This window comes from Xylocopa sonorina, chromosome 2, assembly GCF_050948175.1.
Source record: "Xylocopa sonorina isolate GNS202 chromosome 2, iyXylSono1_principal, whole genome shotgun sequence".
Lineage (NCBI taxonomy): Eukaryota > Metazoa > Arthropoda > Insecta > Hymenoptera > Apidae > Xylocopa > Xylocopa sonorina.
In genome coordinates, this window is record NC_135194.1 from 6,067,855 (window position 1) to 6,088,812 (window position 20,958).

Below are 20,958 nucleotides of genomic sequence, written 5' to 3' on the forward strand. Positions count from 1 at the left end.
TATTATCCAGAAGTCTAACATAAATCTAAATCAAATTAAAATTAAAACTAGAGGCTGGCAGAATGCTAGCTATCTGAAATTTTAAATGTGCGATATACAATATTGAAAATATTTTGGTAGGTCTTTAAAGCAAAAGTACTCGTCATAAAAAATAAGATACTCGAACAAATGCAATAAATGCTTAAGGAACGTTACAGTATCGTTAAAAAATTTCGATAAATATTGTTTACTCCCTTTTGTATTCTATTAGTGAATATTTGACCAATAATTTATGAAAAATATAATAACACCGTTAAGGGGTAACTTATACAGTTTTCAGAAAAGTTAGACAAAATGTTTTATACTCTTTTGTAATTTTTTTGCGTTGCATTGAGATTTTAAGTGTTTAAATACATGTCTAAAGAAAAATAAACACTTAATATGTATACGTTATGGAATTTGTCAATAAATGCTAATTGAAATAACAAAATAAAAATTGTCTGCAAGTGTTTTATACCTATGACCGACAGTGTATATATGTAGGAATTTATTATTCAGGATGTTGATCTTGATAACGTATTTAAAAGTTATAGAGATCGGTGATATATACCTTTTCGCAAACAATTATTATTATACTACTAAATTAAACTGACAATCGTCGAATAAATTAAGTATTGCAATATTTCTAGATTCTTTCAGCTCTAAATATTTTTTAATAGGGTTATAAACAACGGTTCCAATGCACTGTGTATTTTGCATTGAACAAAGAAATTGTGGAACCCTAGTATTATGAATGCAGTGCAATATAATGATTAGTACTACATATCGATCTAAGACTATTTGGTTTCCAGTCATAAGACGAGAATAACTTATTTAGCCAGTTAATAAAAATTAGCACCACCTGAAATTACTCGTTATCTACTACCCGTAACAATAAACGTTTGGAATTAAATGTACTTCTTTTTTGATTCGAAAATTCATCACATCAATACATTTTGATTTTATGATGTCCTATATCTTCTGAGATATCAATTAGTGGTGTTCTCGTTCTTTTCAGGTGACAGTAGAAAGATGAATTGAACAACTTGTAATGAATTGATCTTTAGTTGACACGGAACCTCAAAAAGATACGGACATTTGTGAAGCAGTAATAATATCGCACATTGTTTAATGTTTACTACTGAAGTTGAAGTGAAAACGGGATAAGTGATTTTTTAGGTAGCAACATTCGTATTGTCTATATAAAATATGTTCAGTTGTATAACAATCTGTCGGTTTTGTTACTTTGATCCGTACTACAGAACAATAGGCGGATAATAAAATGGACTATACATGTTATATATCAGGTAGTGGTAGCAAATATTGTATTATGCTGGTTTATGACGAGTATCTAGAAAATGCTAGAAACACAGAAATTCAATACTTTGCATAGTAATACAGAATTTAGTTATTCTTCATATATTCCTGCTCCATTTCAAAATTGGAGATCAGCTGAAAATCTTTGGTAGAAATATACGATATTATTTGCAAAATGCATTGCCATTGTCAATATAAATCAAAATATGAAATTAATTCTGAAATTATGTATTAAAAAATATATATTTATCTGAAAATAGCCACAACCAGGTATACATAATGAAACAGTTTAGAGTTCGAAACGTTGTATTTAATACTCTAAGAAAATCTAAACTGACCCGTAGCAGCAATAAATTTATAAAAAGCCATCACCGACCATCGCATAGCTTCCTGTGACTATTTTATTCTCGGCTTAAGCAATTTTTAGTTTTAATTTTATTTCGTCCTACATGTTTGAAAGAAAAGGTCAAGAAGCTTCATAAAGTTATTATACATTGAGAAAAAAAGAGGAAATAACGTTTCGTTCTGGGGCGCCTGCTAGTGGACTCACCAGTAAGGCTACCTAGCTGACGCCTTAGACGCAAGGGATATTAGGGGCAGGTCGGAAAATACTATATACATGTAGAAATGGAGACGGAAATAAGCGATTATGGCGGATGTTGGAGAACACAACCTATTATGGTCGACGGTTAAGACATGGTATTATGGTTATTACACTTGGTATTTACGAGTGACCGTTAATTTGATGGTGATCAATTTAGCCACTTGTGAACAATTTTACATATCCAATCAGTTTTGACATCCGCTTCCCTCATCAAAATTCGTAACATTGCGGTAAACTCGCACACACTTCCTCAAAAATACAAGGTATAATTCATTTCTGCACATAAAATCACATCATTTATTAAAGTACATATAACAAAAATGAACTGCTCTTATCATTGCACCGTATTAAGTATTCAGAATATGATTTTGCCGATAACGCAAAATTAAACATATTGGGTTTGCGCTAAACAAAGATATTGATTTTAAATATTTGTCGATGCAGTCAGTAGGTAACGAGTTATTTCAAGTCATTTTTAGGGTTATTATTATTTATTTTGCAAAAAAAAATACCCTTAAAACATTTCAGATAAAGCATATCTACTTAAAAATTCGAGAATTGAAACGATGGTCGAAAAGTTCAATAGAAAATAAACGCAATTGAAACATTAGAATAGATATAAAAAGCATTGAAAGGATATTTATTGATGTAAAACTGTTCATAAACTATTGATAAAGTACGGCAAATTTCCTCCAAGTATTTTCTATAGGAAAGGAGTTAATAAAATTTTGTATTTCGCAGTTAGTACCATTATTTAATATTGAACGATAATGAAATGATCCTCATATTTTTTAATCGTTGTTTCATACTGTAAATGTTATTTACTTTCGATTGTAATTTTAGTTGTTTACAATTCTTTGCCGAAAAAACATAATTTCTTAATTGAATTAATATCCTGAAATATGCTAATTATGTATTATCAAGTTATATGTAATTGTTCTGACGAAATACCAATTACTGATTTGTTTGACTTCTTCGTAATATAATCGATCTGATACTATTTTATAAGGATTGCAACAGTGGTAACGGTATTATAACTAGTATACATGGTGTTTCTCATAAAATGGACTGTTAAAGTATCTTTTCTACCTATCATAATACAAAAACATTGATTATCTTTCAAAATAATTTAAAATAACGTGAGAAATATTTTTCAAATATTATAAATTTTTTACGGAAAAGGAAAAATTTTCAGTGATTGCCATTTTGTAAAAAAAGCCTGCCAAAACAACAAAACGATGAAATAAAATATTAAACTTGGACAAAACTTTTACAATATTATTAGTGTTATATATTATAAAAAACGGTGTTATATATTATAAAAAACTATTCTGTCGTTTTTGCAGTAAATAAGCGAAATGATTTTCGTACGAATTTCATTTCCAAATAATTGACTTTAATGCTACGCTTAGAGTTTAATATTTGCTCGATTAACAATTCGAATTAATCTCACCCTCCATAATGAAAAAACTATGGAAAATTTGCTTATACCTATTCTAGTAATATATTCATATGCAAATTTTAATCACTTACTGATCCATTTTCACGAAAGATCACTTTGTGTTACATTTGTTAAAACTCGAAATTGTTATGTAATAAGGTTGGCCAATATTAATACTGTAAATCGAATTAAATGCAAATTGTTATTTAGTTTTTTGTTTCATCAAACACATTCGCGTAGCCCTTGATTATTTGAATTCATTTAAAATCTAATATTAGGGAGGGAGGATAACAAATCAATGGTAGTATCAAAGATATAATAAAAGGTGACGATAAGTTCCAAGTAACAAAAGTACCAAAAGTGAAACTCAATAATAAGTAAATGTAATACTATGTTTACTTACTAAAGCTTTCGAAGAAAGCTTAGCAAAAAGTGTAGAATGAATTAGAAACGGGGAGGAAATTAAAGTGACGTAAAAAGGTACAGAAATATGTAATTGTTGAAATGTGCAGGATATTTAGTTGCCAAATGTAGATAAACTTTGTTCGTTTAAAAAACAAAAGGCATGGCGACTGAATCATTGTTACTATTCTAGCAATCCTTAAAATAGTAGTCAAGTTCCTGAATAGAAAATCCCATCACCAATCAGTAACTAATCATTTTTAGTTACTTGTCACCGGTTAGACGCCTATTATTTTTTATAGCAAGTAAATTGCGAATTTGCTGGCCAGTTTTTCTAACAAAATATTTATTAGTAAATTTTAGTTATACATACACACGTACACAGCTGGTGCTTATAGTAATGGCGTGTTCAACGCTTCTACGGTCATTTTTTTCGTTATCAGAAAAAAGAATTGCTTAAGGACATTATTTATTGTTTTATTCTAAATGAATGAAATAGATCTGAGGAATCTGAAAGAAACTGTGAACTCTTGGATGTTTCCCAAGCTGGAGAAATTGCTAATCACAGTTGTTGTAACTAAATATTGCATTCAATTATTTGTTTATCATTTATTTTGAAGTATGAGCTGTATGAAATTCAGACATGACAATTGTATGACTTAAAAAGTAGATGTTTAAACTGTATCGTATACACTTTAAAATGATTATTTAATATATTTATGTAACAGTTGGAAGGCGTTCGATGAAAGAATAATTTCTTTTTATGCAATATATAATTTTCTCATAAAATATAACATAAACCATCTTCTTCTTCCACGTATACTTATCCTATATTTCTTTTATTGTAATATATACTATTTAAAAGCAAAATTTGAACACTTCATTCAGTAATAAATATAACCATTTATACTTCTTCACATTGAATGAAGCTAGTCAAAATTCTTTAACCACAATTTGTTACTAGCCACTTGACAATTATTGACCAAAAACTATAAAAAAATTCAGAAAGCAATTATATATTATTGACAACTAACGCTATCTATTTAGTAATAAATTCAGCTTAAAAACTTGTACACCTTGATTTGTTGCTCGACTTGTATCAATCATTAATTTTTAGTTAGGAGGCTTTACTTACCAAGATTTTCTATCTATCTTTGATACCGTATCAAGTTTGTTCCCGTATTTCGTCATTCACAATAGTTTCATTCCACCCTACTAACTTCTCAACTTCGAACTCGCGGTTGATGGAGCCAGTTTAGCGAACTTCGCACTAGTAAGATTTAAAAAAACTAAAGTAATTTTTTATTTATTTTCTTTAATTCGAAAATTTAATTCTTTTTTCATTAGTGCAACACTTTAAAGCTGGCGCATGTGCGCCCGTGGGCACAAGGTTAAGAACCCCTCGTTTAGGAATACTAATTCTCCCCTCCGCCCTTTCTTGATTATTGCGTCAGATTTATTTGCATTCAACAATTCCTTGGATTCATATCAGGTACATCTGTATACTTTCCAACCTTTCAGCAACTTCTCGGCTGCACGTCAAGTTCATTTGCAATTTTCTATTTTAAATTCACATCGAGTTCGTTCACAAAGTTCCATTTTCTTGTAGTTCTATGATTTCACAATAGGTTCTTCCATACATGGAACAATTGTTAAAAGTATTTCAATTTAAAAAATAACTAAACTACTTAATTGTAGGTAAATTTAAGAAATTGGTAGGGGAAAGGGTGTCTAACAACCTATATACGTTCAACGACAACCGAGCTAATTAGACGATGGCGGTTGACGATTCATTATGTATTACTGAATTTACAATATTTTTTTTTACTAGCAGATGACATTCGTAAGAAACACACTGCTTTTATTTGTTTCATACCATTACTCATTCCCTGCATTTTCTTTGTACACTTTTTATATTTAATATCTCTGCACAGATTTTTAATTGTTTTGTGTTATACCTCTTATATGTAGCGTGAATGTCAGTATTAATGTGGGTGTTGGGTGTACTCTGTTCGGTGACGCGAACAATTGTTCTTTTGCTACGCAAACATGGATGCACCCTCTCTGCCCCTAGAGTAAAGGTAAGTTTGAAATAATTTATCTGCACAATGACTAGGTTTATAATGTGAACCTGACATTCGGTTATTTTTGAAAGCGGTAAAATAATTTGCTTTAAATTGCTTACGATGTAGCATTTATTGTTTCGATCACTTTGTAATTATTGAGTTGTGTATCAATAACCAACGGTCAATAGCCAACGGTGATAGACCTTCACTCTAATCTGAGTATTAGGTTAACTAGTGAGGTTCCGATGTTGGGACCTCACCTTCTCACAATTTGCACGTAATCCCGTTCCTTCTGCTCGGAAGGCGTACGTTTTACTAATAGACACCTAATTTCGCCTAAGATTCGGTAAACTATTAGAAAATAGGAATAAACGTAAGAAATTCAGAACTTTCCGAACTTTAAATATTCAGTGGATTGTGTACTATAAAACTTCTGTCATTTATACGGAATGAAATTAAACAAATTTACATAAATCATTACCTATAGACGAAAGTTCTATAATGTATTTTACGTGTATATGTATTACAAATGCTGACGAAAAACCATAGAAAAACAGCAACAGATGAAAAGAACGTCCCTGAGGTGTAAAAGTTAAATGGCGCATAGCTTGGGGGTACCATTGCACAACTGTGTATTTCATGTTACATTGTCCCATTATGAGGAAGAGCATTGTTTCTTGCTGACGACGTCTATCCAACACTACCACTGCCGAATTGCTGGAGCTTGCTTGTCGTCGCTCAGTATACCCTGTGACTGGTCAGTGTTTTCCGTTTATAATTATTAACAAAGCTGAAACAAAGATTTTGCAAAGGATAAACTTGTATGGAATCATCTCGGGAAATATCCTTTAATTCTTATTTGCTGAGTTACGATACCTTCTGACAAATAAATTGCAGTGATCTCGAATGGTTGAAGGGAGCGATGAAAATAACAAAGTAAAACGAAAAAATCGAGTAATAATTTTGTAGGAAAGTGGAAGGAAATGACAATTAATAATTCCTATTTTCAGTTAGATACACTTATAATCAGGAAAATCTAATTATTTGAAGAATTGCAATAAAGTTATGAACAAATGTCATATTTACAATAGTGGGAAATTTTCTTAGCTTGTAGAAAATTTTTAACATTTTTCAATTTTATTTTGTTATAAACAAAAAAATTGGTTAAAATTCTTTTCATTACAATACAAATTAGTGCTTGATTAAAGTTGACATTGAATATTTAATAAAGGAATTATCTAAAATTTACAGATTAATATAATATCCATATTATTATTTTAAAAATAATATTTTTATATTATAGAAGAACTCGAGAAATTTAGAAATAATAGAAACGAAATTCACGAAAATTGAAAATTTTTACTGCTATTTAATTTTCTTAACCGTTATCACAGATTTTCTTCCAAAAATGAGTGGATAGACTTGAAGGATGAGCCAGAAGTGAGGAAATTTTTCGTCTACCTTGTGTCTAATGATTTTGAAATTAAATTTATACCAAATCTATTCCGTCATGAAAAAGAGGACCATGATCTCGTGCGATTTTGGAAATTTTAGTTCAGTTAAAAGAGAGCTGATGAATATATTTCGATAGATATATGTTTTTCTTTAGATTTCTTTATTACGTGCAGTTCATCGTATGTAAATCTTCTCTTAAATAACTTCTCTTAAATAACTCGTATATTATGTTTCATATTCAGTTCACTGAATAGGATGAATAAAAAGTGTTTACATCAATATTACCTTTTGCTTTTTTTTTCATCAAATTTCAGACCATTTAGAGCTTTCACAGCTTAAGGTAAATCTAAAGGGTGGCTCTGTTCTAATTATTATTATATTAACCAATTATCTATGTATTCACTAGACGAGCTACGGACCAATCTTTTCGAAATGTAAATTGAATTTCATATTACGAACAAGGCTGTAAAAATATACTCTAACAGAGACAATATGCTTTTCCTTGTATCATTCTTCATAAAAAGCATACATCTTTTTTATTTTTAATTTCCCATTAAGAAATCTTCTCTTCCATAATGGTTCTTAAGCGCAGTAAAAAGCTTTTTTCCATCTTTTATTGACTTTGTAATTCGCATCAACCTTGCATCACTTATAAGAAAATTACCTAAAATACATTTTTTTTTTTACTATACTTTTTTTTCCTAGTTACACGACACATGCGTGTACTGTTATTCACATTTCTATTTTAATCTCGAGACCACCTTCGTTTAAATGGCATATGAGATCAAATAAATATGCATTTCGTTCGGTGAAATTCTCCATTCTATAGAAACATTCATATTCCATATCTTTATCGTTCGGTTACAGTAAATAATAGTTCGAAATTCTCTCCTCTTCTAGCATATTTTTTAAAAATATTGATATAATTTTCTAAAATTTTCAAACCTTTTTGCCACGACTCCTTCCGATTTCTTTTTTTGATGCTTCTTAATCTTTAAAAATGTGCCAACATTTTTTACTCTGTTAATTATTTTTTAATCATTTTCACTGTGATCACTGTACGTTAAAGGCTGTATATCGGTTTTACGACAGTCGGAATTGTGCAGAATTACAATTGAATTATTTTTGAGCAACGCACATGAAATGTATATTCTTGCATTGTTGACAAAATAATTTTCTGATGCGCTTCAAGCGGTAGCTTAATAGCGCCTGAATGTTTGTTTAGGGTAGTGTACGGAGATGACACAATTAAACGTTAATAAATTTAGTCACTTTAGGTGCAGTAACGAACTATACTTGATTGACTGTTATTTTACTCTATGATGTGTCTGCTAGATTTTGGTAAAGGAAACGGATGTCAAAAGTGTTTGGATATGTAAAATTGTTAAGCAATAGCCGTGTGTCCTAACCCTTGATCGTAACAGGTTGTGGAGATTCGGGTAAGAGTGATCGTATATTCGCGGAAATAAGTGTACGTGAATTTCTTACCACCGTACGATTGATTAAGCCAGAGTTTCGGCCTTAGCTAATCGGATATTTATTGTTTATTTTTTGATGCCGTCTCTTCTTCTTGCGCCCCTAGTGCGCTTGATGCGTGTGTCTAGGTCTGGTACCTCTTATGTCAAGATTGCGGCCACTTATTTATGGAATCCCGATTCCAAAAAATCAAATAAAAGTTTAAACTCGAAGAACATATAATATCAATGATCAACTAAAATTTCTTTATATTACATTCCTGAGAGAAGGAGAGGAGAACAAACCTTAATTTGAAGCAAGAAGCAAGAAGACATTCTGTACCTAGCTTATATTGTATACAATAATCTGTAGCTTAAAATGAAATAATATAAATTAAGCTATGTCCTAGCTTAAATTATATACAATAAATTATAATAGTTCACTAATCACTATCAATAATTCAATAAATTTTTCAGAATTCTCAGTAATTTCATTAAATTTTATTTCCATTACACTGTACTTCAAGTACTATAAATTCCGATTACAATATTATTTAATTAGCACAACTCGGACACCGCATAAGTCGGGGAGAGTAATCTTTATATTGACGAGATACTGTTTAATATAAGGGAAATAATTTTATTTATTTCGAAAAATGTTTCGACCTGAAGTTAATCGAACGAAAAAATCAACTCTTAGTCCTAATATCTGCACACATCCACTCTTAAATTATACAGTGTATGTTGTCTTATAAAATATCATTATCACTTATTTTTAGTTACAAAATAATCATTTGTTTTTAATTTCGTTATCTGATTTTATATATTTGATTTTAATTGATCAACTGTTAATAAGATTTGGAACACTTCGAAATATTATTTGTTTAATGAACCAGAAACAGGTTTCGGTTGACCATTAAAAAGTAACCAAAACTAGATACAAAAGATAAAACCGTTACTCTTAATATCAGTTTAACCATCATGACACCAATCGCAATTTTAATGAAACATTGAGAATCTACTCCTATTAAACACGGTTTGTAGCTGAAGCTTCGACTTCTAACTTGAACTCATAAATATACATTTTTCACTATTTTTATATTAAATTTAGTTTAGCTTGTGATGCGTTACTTACATATGCTAAATTTATTTACAGGAAAACTGCCTGAGCTTCGACTTTTGATGAAGGTGTACAGGTTAGTGAAGTGCATGTATGTAAATGAAACAAAAAGACCTTAATTTATCATTTACATAATTAGATCTAGGGATCATTCATATAATTAAGTCTACGTTATCAAATTTTTGTCGTATTTATTTCTTTCACCGAACAAGAGGAACATGGAAGACATTTGCTAATTTTTCCTTTGATTACAAATTTTTTACGATACCCACTGGAACAATATCCATCTTAATTACTGATTCTAAGTAAGCTTTAGCACGTCACAACGAAAACAGATAGCTACTTAAGTGAAGTATTTAAGTGTAATTTCGTAATTGTAGGATGTTTTAGTTAGCAAAACTTTACCTTTACATTGTCTATTTAATAAATTCCCACTACACAATTCGGTACATTTTCCTAAAAGCACCCTCACGTTGAGAAATTCTCACCTTTTCTCTTTATCTCTTTGGCAGCAGTTTCCAATTTGCTACATCAACGCGTTTAACGAGACAACTATAATAATTTACTGTACACTATACTTTTCGAATGTCCGTATAGATAAAAGTCCAACGGATTTAAATTGAAAGCGTCACGCAAAACCGTGTCACAGGCCTGTCACGTCCAATCCACTTCCTCCAAAAGTCCCCTAAAATCTGTTATTCCGTTACAATCTCATAATAGCAAAGATTTTGCAACTCTGAAGTTAATGATCTTTTAACTAATACTTATTAAAATCAGTATTTAAAGTTTGAACACCTGTGAACCAGGTTAATTCATTAACCTGTTAATTAACTCGTTCTACGCAAAACGCACGATACCTTGGTTCTCCCTAGTCTGGTCCAAAAATGAACAGAAATAAATCAAGGTGTTCGATCCGTTCATATCGAATACCAGATTGCAAATATCTTTTGTAACAGGTTACGGATAACATGTCTCAAAACAAATTTCTTTCTTTTGTAAATAAATCAGTCTCTCGCGTTAGAAGTTTTAATTGTTTTCCCGCATTATTTTAAACCAATGCTACTGGTTAATGCCACTCTTTAATGACTTTAAATACGTATAGTCAAATGAGTATTAGAAAAAGCTTGGAGAAATTCTCCGTTCTCTTCGCGCCCCAACGTTCTTTTCCAAAAGATAGGGATTTGTCGAACTTACTTACCAATTTCAGTGAAGGTGTACTTATTTAAATAAAATGAGAGAACAGAGTGCACACATAGATGTTGTCAGCTAAAGATAAAATTAATCGGTACAAGTTTAATACCAACATAACCATATACGATATTCCAGTTCCGTTCCGAACGTCTGACACGAAATCAACTATAAATTTTTTAAGAAAACACATTCCAATATTGCCTTCTAATAAAAGAATAATGGCAACTGTGTCACGTCTTACCACGTGGAATTTCGTATCGTTTGGTTCGCTCTCTGGAGTAGTAAGGCCCAGATCTAACGCGGTTGCTCGTGACCAGCGTTCGCCAATCTAATATACTAATATTGAACAGCTTGTTCATTACTTGGCACTTTCCGATCGACTCGTATATTAGCGACTTACTGTATAGTTCGGTTTCGTTGTAACTCTTCCGATTTGCTAATTTTTGGGAACTTATCCGATAGATACTGTTAAGATTTACCGAAACGATGCAAATTACCAATCAGTGTGCTCCTTTGAGTATCGTGCAGACCCTCTTGTGCACTCGAAGCGCGCGTTTGCTTTAAGCGGATGGGAAGATACCTACACGAATGTGGAATGTTCCAAGTTCCTCCGTGACGTATTGGGAATTTGCCAAAGGTCAAGATTTTCGTCTAGTCCCAATGTGTGCACGATTCGAAATCCCGCTGTATACACATATTGGACCGATCCGTAAGAAATATCTCGTTTAACACAACACGCTATGGCTATCAAGGACGTCGAAATTTAAGTTAGTGTTTATCTCAAAAATAGCCTTTTAGTTGCAAACCTGTAAGAAACGCATCTTTCTTACTGTCCGAAATTATGGGGCTTGTTAAGAAAAAAGAACGGAATTATAGAATAAAGAATATATATATATATATATATATATATATATATATATATATATATATATATATAATTATAGTATAAAGAATATATAATATATGAATGTTTGAAAAGTACATGTATTCGATACCCTGTTGGTCTCTCAATTGACTAACCTTGGTGTAGAGATTTATCCGGACGAAACGTGAAAAAAAGAACCAAAAAACGTGCCGCTGTATATAAGGAAACGGAGAAACGTCGGTTCGCACAGATAGGACACGTATATTTTTCTAACACTTATTACGCATTCAAACCTGAAATAAACAAATCTTATAAGAAAAAATAAGAAATCGCATAAATAAAACAATTAAATATCCGCGTCGTTGCAACGTGCAATGATTATAAATAACCGAATTTTTCAATACAAACGGTCATAATACTATAAATGTTTCTAAGTGAATACCGCCTCATTCATTAAATTCACAGTGAATTATTAGAAGCGATCGAACGCGATCCATTGTATATGTATGTAACTATGTCGATGAATTGTTTAGTTGTTAAATTAACGAAATATTAATCAGTGGTGTGAAATATAATGAATAGATATCAATAAACAATTTCATAATTGAATTCACTAATATAGAAAACTGAGATATTTTCATTTCTTAATGTGGAGGCACTACAATCCTTAAGTTATGTAGTTGTTATCGGTTTCGTTATAATACTTTCCCCTGTTTTAACATATGAATATAGTGAAAAAAAAGAAATGAAAACATAGAAAAAGATTATTACTTTCAACTGTTTAATGTTATGTTTGGTGTATATTTGGTGTTATATTTGGTATATTGTGGAATACCATATTGTTTTAATTATTACCTCACTGGTTCTTCAATTCTATAACAGAATTTATAGTATTTTAGTAATGAAATACGAACAAATATTGTATTAAATATAGACATTCGTTTGATATCAAATCTCAGTAAAGTTTCTTTGTTTGTTGTGGTTAGTAAGTTCAGTGTTTTTAATATCGCAATCCACGATCACAAATAATAAAAGACAATAATCATTTATCATTTATTGTACTCGATAAAAAATTCAAGCAAATATAATTTCAAGATTAGCGAGAAACACTGTCGAAAATTAGAGAAATATTGGTTTTGCGGGTTGCAACATATATTATGTTGTTCAGTCAAAATAGTCAGACCGTAGATCAAATGACTATATGTATTACGATAGTTCATTTAGGATTACGAATCTAAGGAAGGATAAATCTATGTAGTTCGAATGTCATATTTATCATCCCTGTTCTTTATACATTTTTACAGCATTAGATTTTCTTTCAAGTACAGAAATGTCAAAAATAATAGCATCGTTGTTCCAGAACGATCCGATCAATTGCAAATAATTCGACTACATTAGATATTATAGCTATATTTAGTTTTGTAAGTAGTGATGGGTTACTATAACCTAACAAGTATTGTGCAGATAAATCATTTCACTTTAGCGAAATAAAAAATATAACTACTACTGCGAATATTAATATGAATTTATAGTTTTAGAGATTATTTCACTGCTTAATTACTTTAAGTATATTTTATATTTTGCGCAATGACACTATTATGATTCTTATAAGTAGGTTTGGAAATTATTAAAAAACAATATGAAAAAAGAAGATTATATAAATTGAATAAATTATTTACAATACGCAAACTGAATTCATCTAAAAATTTTTTATTTATTATACTATAAAAATTTATTATACTACTTTTTAATGCAGCACTTGAAAATAATATTCCGCAATTGCATTTATATTTGTATTATAAGATATTCCTGTACAGTTATTGAGAGAACAAATTGGTGCTAAATACTCTGTGCTGCCTTGAGCTGTAGTCCACTATAAAACGCATGCTACTTACAGAGAAATCTTGAATGGCAAACGTAACAAAACATATTCAAAAATTAGACAGATTTTTTGATTTATAATTGGATTTTTCAATATAAAAATATTTAAAACCGCTTGATGTATTCATTAAATTAAGAATTCACAGAGGCAATACACACAAAAAATTAATTTTTTATTTTCTAACAATAGCATATCTAACCAACATGTAAAACCATAAAATTTCAAATCCCGTCACTTAAAAATTTCAATATAAATTCTGGCCTTTTAATGCTTTTAATTTCGTGCTACTAAAATTTGCAATGAAAGAACTTAAACTATTTCTTCAACGTGCAACTGCATACTTCAAAATATCCCAAAGTTTTTAGAACTTTTCCATCTTATTTGATAGACAAAATGGAGTAAAAGTCAGATTTTTTTACAACTATCCGGCTAATCAATATGGATGGTAATGACCCCCAATCCAATTGTAACCGGTGTAACAAGCTCCTTCAAATCCTTGTGTTTTATAACTTTTTAAAATAACACGGAAGAAAGCGTAATCAAAATTGCACAATATTTTTGTGTATCTCTCACTTTCTACGTATTTCTTGTTTATTTTCCATAAATGCATATGATTACTGTTACAAAATGGATAGCAATTTATTAGATTGAATTCCTATCGATTTTATTAAACACAAAATACATCGTATGAAAGATAAAAACTCAAAGATAATCTAACTTTTTCTTATGCGAAGGAGAAAAATGAAATAAACGAAAATATTTGCTGTTAAGTCCCAGTGGACTTTATTGTTCGAAATATAGCCACATTTGGCAAACAGATGTCCATAGCAGGAATAATCTCCAAAAAGCCACTACTTTCGAAGTCGAGGTAATTACTGTTCACTCCACATACCTACTAAAGGTCGTCGTAGTTTCTTTAAATCTTTGTGCCGTTTTCCTGTAAATCAAGTCGAGGCGCTTTTTGGGTTTATTGCTTGCTACGGTCAAGATTAGAACATGCGGAACTCACGTGTGCGTCACCCGAGGGTAAGACTGGGTACCTGCGGGTGACCGACGGTTTGGGGCGGTTACTTTAGCAGAATTTGCAGTAACCAATAACAGTCGACAGCCGCTTCCCTCACCAAACTTCGAAAAATATGTAAGGACGAATCCGCATGTCCTAGCTAAAAAACACACCCACCGGCGAGCCTTTAAATACGCCGGAATAGTTAGAAAGTCAGAAGAATAACAACTGGAAGAATAACAACTACACGAGAACACAAACCTTGTCGACTACACTACCCATCAGTACCGAAATATAAAGTATAAAAAAAACATAAGTGGTTAAAGATCATTATTCAACGAAGTCTAATCCCTTAACTCACACCCGCGTTAAACCAAACGTCGGGACGTAATATTTGCAATCAACCAATAACTCTAAATCACTTAATTTGTTAGTTTAAATATAATGTATATGTATATATAAAATTTTGTTAAGAATTTAAAATGCAGTCTAGGCGAATTCTTCGTAACATACATATTTTCCGTACAGCCAGTACAGTAAAAGCAGAAATAATTTTACTCATTCGATCTTTCGTCTTTTTATCTTTTTGATGTGCTCACGTCCAAAATAATGGAGAGCAACTATAACTGTCTATAGTAACTCCGTGGCAGACTGGAACTGCAAACTCCGTCGTATGTATCAGTGTAACGATAATGGCTTTCGGGTATTGCAGTTACGAAACATTGTGGAATATAAATGCAAGATTGGATAGTTATACGAACACTGTATTCACCTTCGAGCATTGCCGAAGAAATAATGCTTGAAGAAGAAAGTGGTATTAGAATAATACGGAATATTGATTAGGTATATGTATTGCTTTTACCGAGTCGTACATTAATTTTGTTATTGACATCACGTAAAATGTTTCTGTAGACAGTACAAAAAATATTGGAAAAGGTTCATATAAACGCGTGTCCTATTTCACCTTGTTCCTAAGTTATAACCACTTTTATGTTTCAATAGTCTGCAATTACTTATGTACTTACGTGCTCGAAACGACCACTTTCGGTTAATATAGAAAAATTATAGAATTAAGGACATAATATATCATCAATAATGAACATTGCACATTTTATAGTTATAGTAAATTTATATGTATCTACATACTTACGAACAGTATCAGTAATCACTATAATATTTCGAAACGTTAATTTTCAGAACGTTCCAATATTTTAGAAATCAAATATATCAAAATAGAGTAACAGTTTTTACATTTAACGATTAAAAAATTGTAATATACATGTGTCTATTATAGAATACAATAGAGAATTAGTTAGGAATGTATACGATTCTGAACAAAAACTTATAAGTAGAAATCTAAAGAAATAAATTCCAATAACCTTCGAATCTCTTCAGACTAGTTTCTGCTAATGCAAAACTCTCTCTGGAAATAACACATGTCGATATAAATTTATGCAACATCACGTGGTCATAAAAATAACATGAACAATTTTAATGCTTTACGTATTGGTCATTTAGCCAATTGGACTTTTTCCACGGAAAGATTTTTACAGTCTGTTCTTTTTTAAGATTCTCGCATAATCTATCATTTGCGCTATTGCTTAATTAATAAAAAAATCAGGACAAATATACAAAACAAAATATTTAAATAATATCCGGAAAGTTTTTGTAAATAATTTAATCATGAAAAATGTAACCGAGATATTTCTAAAAAATCCTCTAAGAGATTTATCCTCAGATATTTTATTGATAATTGTCAATAAAATATAGCTGTCAAGAAAGCTTCGATCTCAATGTGAAGAAGCATTAGTGTCGCCCTTTCTCACATTCATGAAATTCCCTCACGATTCCCTCGTGTATAGTCCTTGATACTTTGTACCAGTTGAAAGCAATTAAAACAGCACTTCAACTGTGCTTCCAGCGCTTGGGGAATTGCCCCGCTAGTTTGAAGGGCAATAACCCTCTCATTTATATAACGGAAAATTTTCTTTCAACTTCCTCGAAGTCAAACTAATAATTTAGAATTGCACGCTTTTCTTAACTTCAATTAAGCTTTTCTTAAAACATTCCTTACAACTTCTTTTATGATATCGATTAAAAATGTGCGTCTGTACACATACATGCTGCATAAGTGATCACGAAAAAATTAGTTGCCTCTCCTTATGCATCCAATATTTATTCTTTTTTTTGTAGGTCAGCTTTGCGGCAGTCTATTACGGATAGATCTATCTTCGATAAGTGAATTTTAAGCGGTGCAGAAAAAAGAAAAACAAAGGATTTTACCTTCATTCGAGCTAAAATTAATTGATTATTAATCGATAGCGCCATTTTATTCTATCATTAATAATATACTGACTTTAATTATTTTTTTATCCTGAACATATCTTTTAATTTTGTAATTTTATTCTAAATTGTTAAATATTATCTTCGTGTGCCACTTTGTTAAAATGCGTACAAATAAATCATTAAATCCGAAATATTACCTGAAAATGCTTTGTTAAACAATTATAAGAAAAATTCGAAATAACAATTAAGAGTCTCTAACAAGTAAGAAATCTGAAGTTTTGTTCGGTTTGCACTGTAATTTAATTGAATAAACTAGTAGAGTTTTGCATTACAATATAATTGAATACAACAAAATTGATCTACTTAATAATTATAATTGATTATGTAATCGAATTGTAATTCTGCACAAGTTTGATAATTATCCCCAGAAGGCAAAGAAAATTTTAATAAAACCTTCGTAAAGTTCGACAGACATTTATAAGGAAGTGCGCCGTGCCAGACATGATTGAACGTATCGAAGAGGACGGAAAAGACTATAATTGTGTAGCAGCAGACGTTCATTTCCTGCGTGACTGACTGAGCTATGCGGAGCATTTACTGGGCGATAGATAGTCACAACCGGAAGTTGAATTGCTGGTCTGTTGAAGCAGTGTTTCCCTCGAGGAAATTATTTATATAAACGAGTAATATCTTTTCGAATATCTTCGCGAGATCTGAAAGAAGGTTAATGGGCTGATAGCTATCGGGTAAATGGAACGGCGTCCCTAGATTTTGACGAGGATAACCTTGGCGCTCCTCCATTTTGTTGAGAAGTATCCTAGCGCAATGGAGAAATAGAGGCAGATGTAGTATAATTTACAAGTAATCTTCTTTAACACCTCTTTATTGTGTAGCTTGGCAATTGTAATGGAAAGGCCGCGGAATTATATGGTAAGAGAAGAATGGTTTCACTTGCATAAGTGCTTTCACAATTTTTCACAAGAACAACTTTTTTCCTGAATTGACGTGTATATCTAATAATGTCGAAGTATTTATCGTTATAGGAGATTTTTACCAAGCGGCGTACTGATATATATATATCAGAGAGTTAGCTGTATATGATGCAAGTAATTTTCTAATTTGAATACTAAAAAATATTTATACAATGGTTCAAACGTCCATTAGTATCAACATTTAGGATGGTTCATATTCCACACAAGAATCGCACAGATACGCGAAAAAAGAGAGTCTTCGTAAAGCAGCAAGAGTTTGTTAATTTTGATAGTATCGGGAGGAATCGCAGATATCTGTTTCAGATATTTCGGCAAAACTAGACGCTGACTATATTTGGCTGTGAAGGAGCGTCGTGTGATTTATGGTATGTAGTTGCACTCTCGCACATTTGACAGATGCATCGGATAAATTGCCATTTAATAAGAAGTAGTTGAATGCTTGGCAGCGAAAATACCATGTAGAGTTGCGTTTTCAGACAAATTTCTTCTCGTAGATGCAAGTATCAAATAGATAAGAAGTAATACTTTATACAGGATATCCCAGAATTTTACTGACCTACGTGTACCATTTCCGCTGTGCAAAATACACTGAAACAATTGTTAGCGTATAATATAGTAGTATATGCTACTAATACAACGTAAAATACGAACAAGCTTAAACGAGAATAGTTTCATAAAATTGGGAAATACTAGAATTTTAAGCTTTTATATTGAAAAGTACACTTAGTCTACATATAAGAATTTAGACGAAAAGGTTAATGAATCGTTTGAGTGTGAAATTTTTATTCTTATATGCCATTTCAAGATATTGAATGCATTGCTTGCGAATTTGTGTAATGTTACATGTAAAATAAATGTTCATTGGTTGTTGATAGGTTTAGGCAAGGAAAACCTATAATGTACTTCAATATTTGTTATTGTACGTAAATGCAATGCCACGCGATTTTAGCGTGCTCTAACTGTCAGCGAAGAGAACATAAATCAGAAATCAATTGAGTTCGATGCCACATGCGATGCATACCGAACCGCTTAACAGTGTCGTGTAACATCTTTTTACCAAGTTATTCTACTTTTAAACAAATAATTATCATCTGAATAGAATTGGAATTTTTTTGGGAAACGAACTCCGTTATTCAATGAAAATGCAATAGAAAAATCAGAGTTTTTCCTTCAAGATGTATTTATTTCTGTACAGACTGATCGCTCACGAAACAAACCCCCTTAGCGTGATACCTGGCAAGAGCAAACCAAGAGTGGTCCTTCTACGTGAAAATAAATCCACTCGTAGAGCAATTGCTGTAGACTGACACCTGGCGCGGACAAACCGCAAACACGGAATCCGCATGGAAATAAATCTGCACACGAACCAATCGGCTTTCTGTAACATCTGCTACTGACAAACCGCGAATGCGCAATTCATGCGGAAATAAATCCGTGAGCGAACAAACCGTTCTTAGCGTACAATCCTGAACAAACAAACAAACTGAAGACGGTCGATTTGCCTAAAAGTAATTGTATCGCACAACGAATATAAGTTATAAGCCAAGAATTTTTTTCTTTTTATTTACATTTTGCTTGCAATTTAATTTAGCAATGAATAATATCGTAGTTATCAGTTCTAATTAAAAGGTCCTTGCCAAATTTTTGATTAGATGCTGAATAATAACTGTTCATAAAGTATAAGTATATTTATTAATTATTCAAGTCTGATTTTTATCGCTGAGCAGGCAAAATCATATAAAATTATAAAATGTAATTTAAGAAAAAAATGATAATTAATATAACGAAAATATAATATGGTCATCGTTTCTTCACTTTTATACTTATTACCACATAGAAGTAAAAAAAAACCTGCCCAAAGAAAATCAAATACAAAACACAAGTGTAAAAGCTTGTAATTCAATAATAAATTTATTATCTTTCTTCTATTTGCGCTGGCACCGCCGTACATTTAGATTCGTTGGCCAGTATAATGACATCTTGTCTCCTCCAAAGAAGTAAATTTATTTATATAAATCTGCTCAATAGTCACTCTTCCTCCTCGTCAATCACACATAAAACCATCAATTGTAAAGTTCAGACCAAAAATTCGGTACAATCATGAATTTGTATAAAATGAGTTATTCGATTCGGAAGACCCTCTATCTGTCATTTAAAAACTATCAAGAATCAAGTATTAACCGAAGCATTAACCGAAACATGGATTGTACTTATATTACTCTTCAAGCGCGGCAACGCAAGTGTAGACTTTGCATAGCATGTGAACTTTGTGTTCGCACTGTCAGTAAAGTTAAATTAGTAAACTAGACTATCTTATTATATTCTGTCGTAGGAGCTCTCTGGAGGGCGAAATTCAAGTCCTTCATCTAATGATTCCAGATACGTTTAGTAGTTACTAATAATAATTGTTGCGTACTTAATTTCTCCTTGCCTGATTGCTCGGGTGTAATATCTAGGACGACTAGCGCTGGTAGTTTTTAAAGTTGTAGAGTGCCAAGGAAGGAAAGAGTTTTCAATAAATCCAACTCTATAATATACATTTAATATGTTTAGCGAACGTTAGTTGGTCTTGGTACAATTCGATTCTGACTTATTTACAAAAAATGTGCACTTATATACAGGTTCCGAGTTCAACAGTGAGCCAACCCACGAGCTGCTTTTGATTTCGAAGTGGTGGTGATCGTTACCTTGCAGTTAGTAGGCTACTTTACCTCACGGGACACTTAATTGGGTATTTTGGGTTTACGATACGTCAATAGCTATTGAAGTAAAGCGTTAAGGATTAAGTTTTTAGACTAAGTTTTGTAGCAACCTTTTAATCCCTTAATAAAAAGTACCGTAGCATAAACGAAGATTTGAATA

General features: G+C 31.4%; 1 protein-coding gene across 2 annotated transcripts in view; it reads left to right on the forward strand.

The window, feature by feature from the left end:
• The window catches only part of Dip-lambda (Dpr-interacting protein lambda), a 255,538-nt gene that overhangs the window by 120,495 nt on the left and 114,085 nt on the right, over window positions 1-20,958 (forward strand). For both annotated transcript variants that reach the window (XM_076909593.1, XM_076909591.1), the window contains exon 2: window positions 9,914-9,953. The gene's annotated coding sequence lies outside the window, so the exon portion shown is untranslated. The remainder of the gene's footprint in view (window positions 1-9,913; window positions 9,954-20,958) is intronic.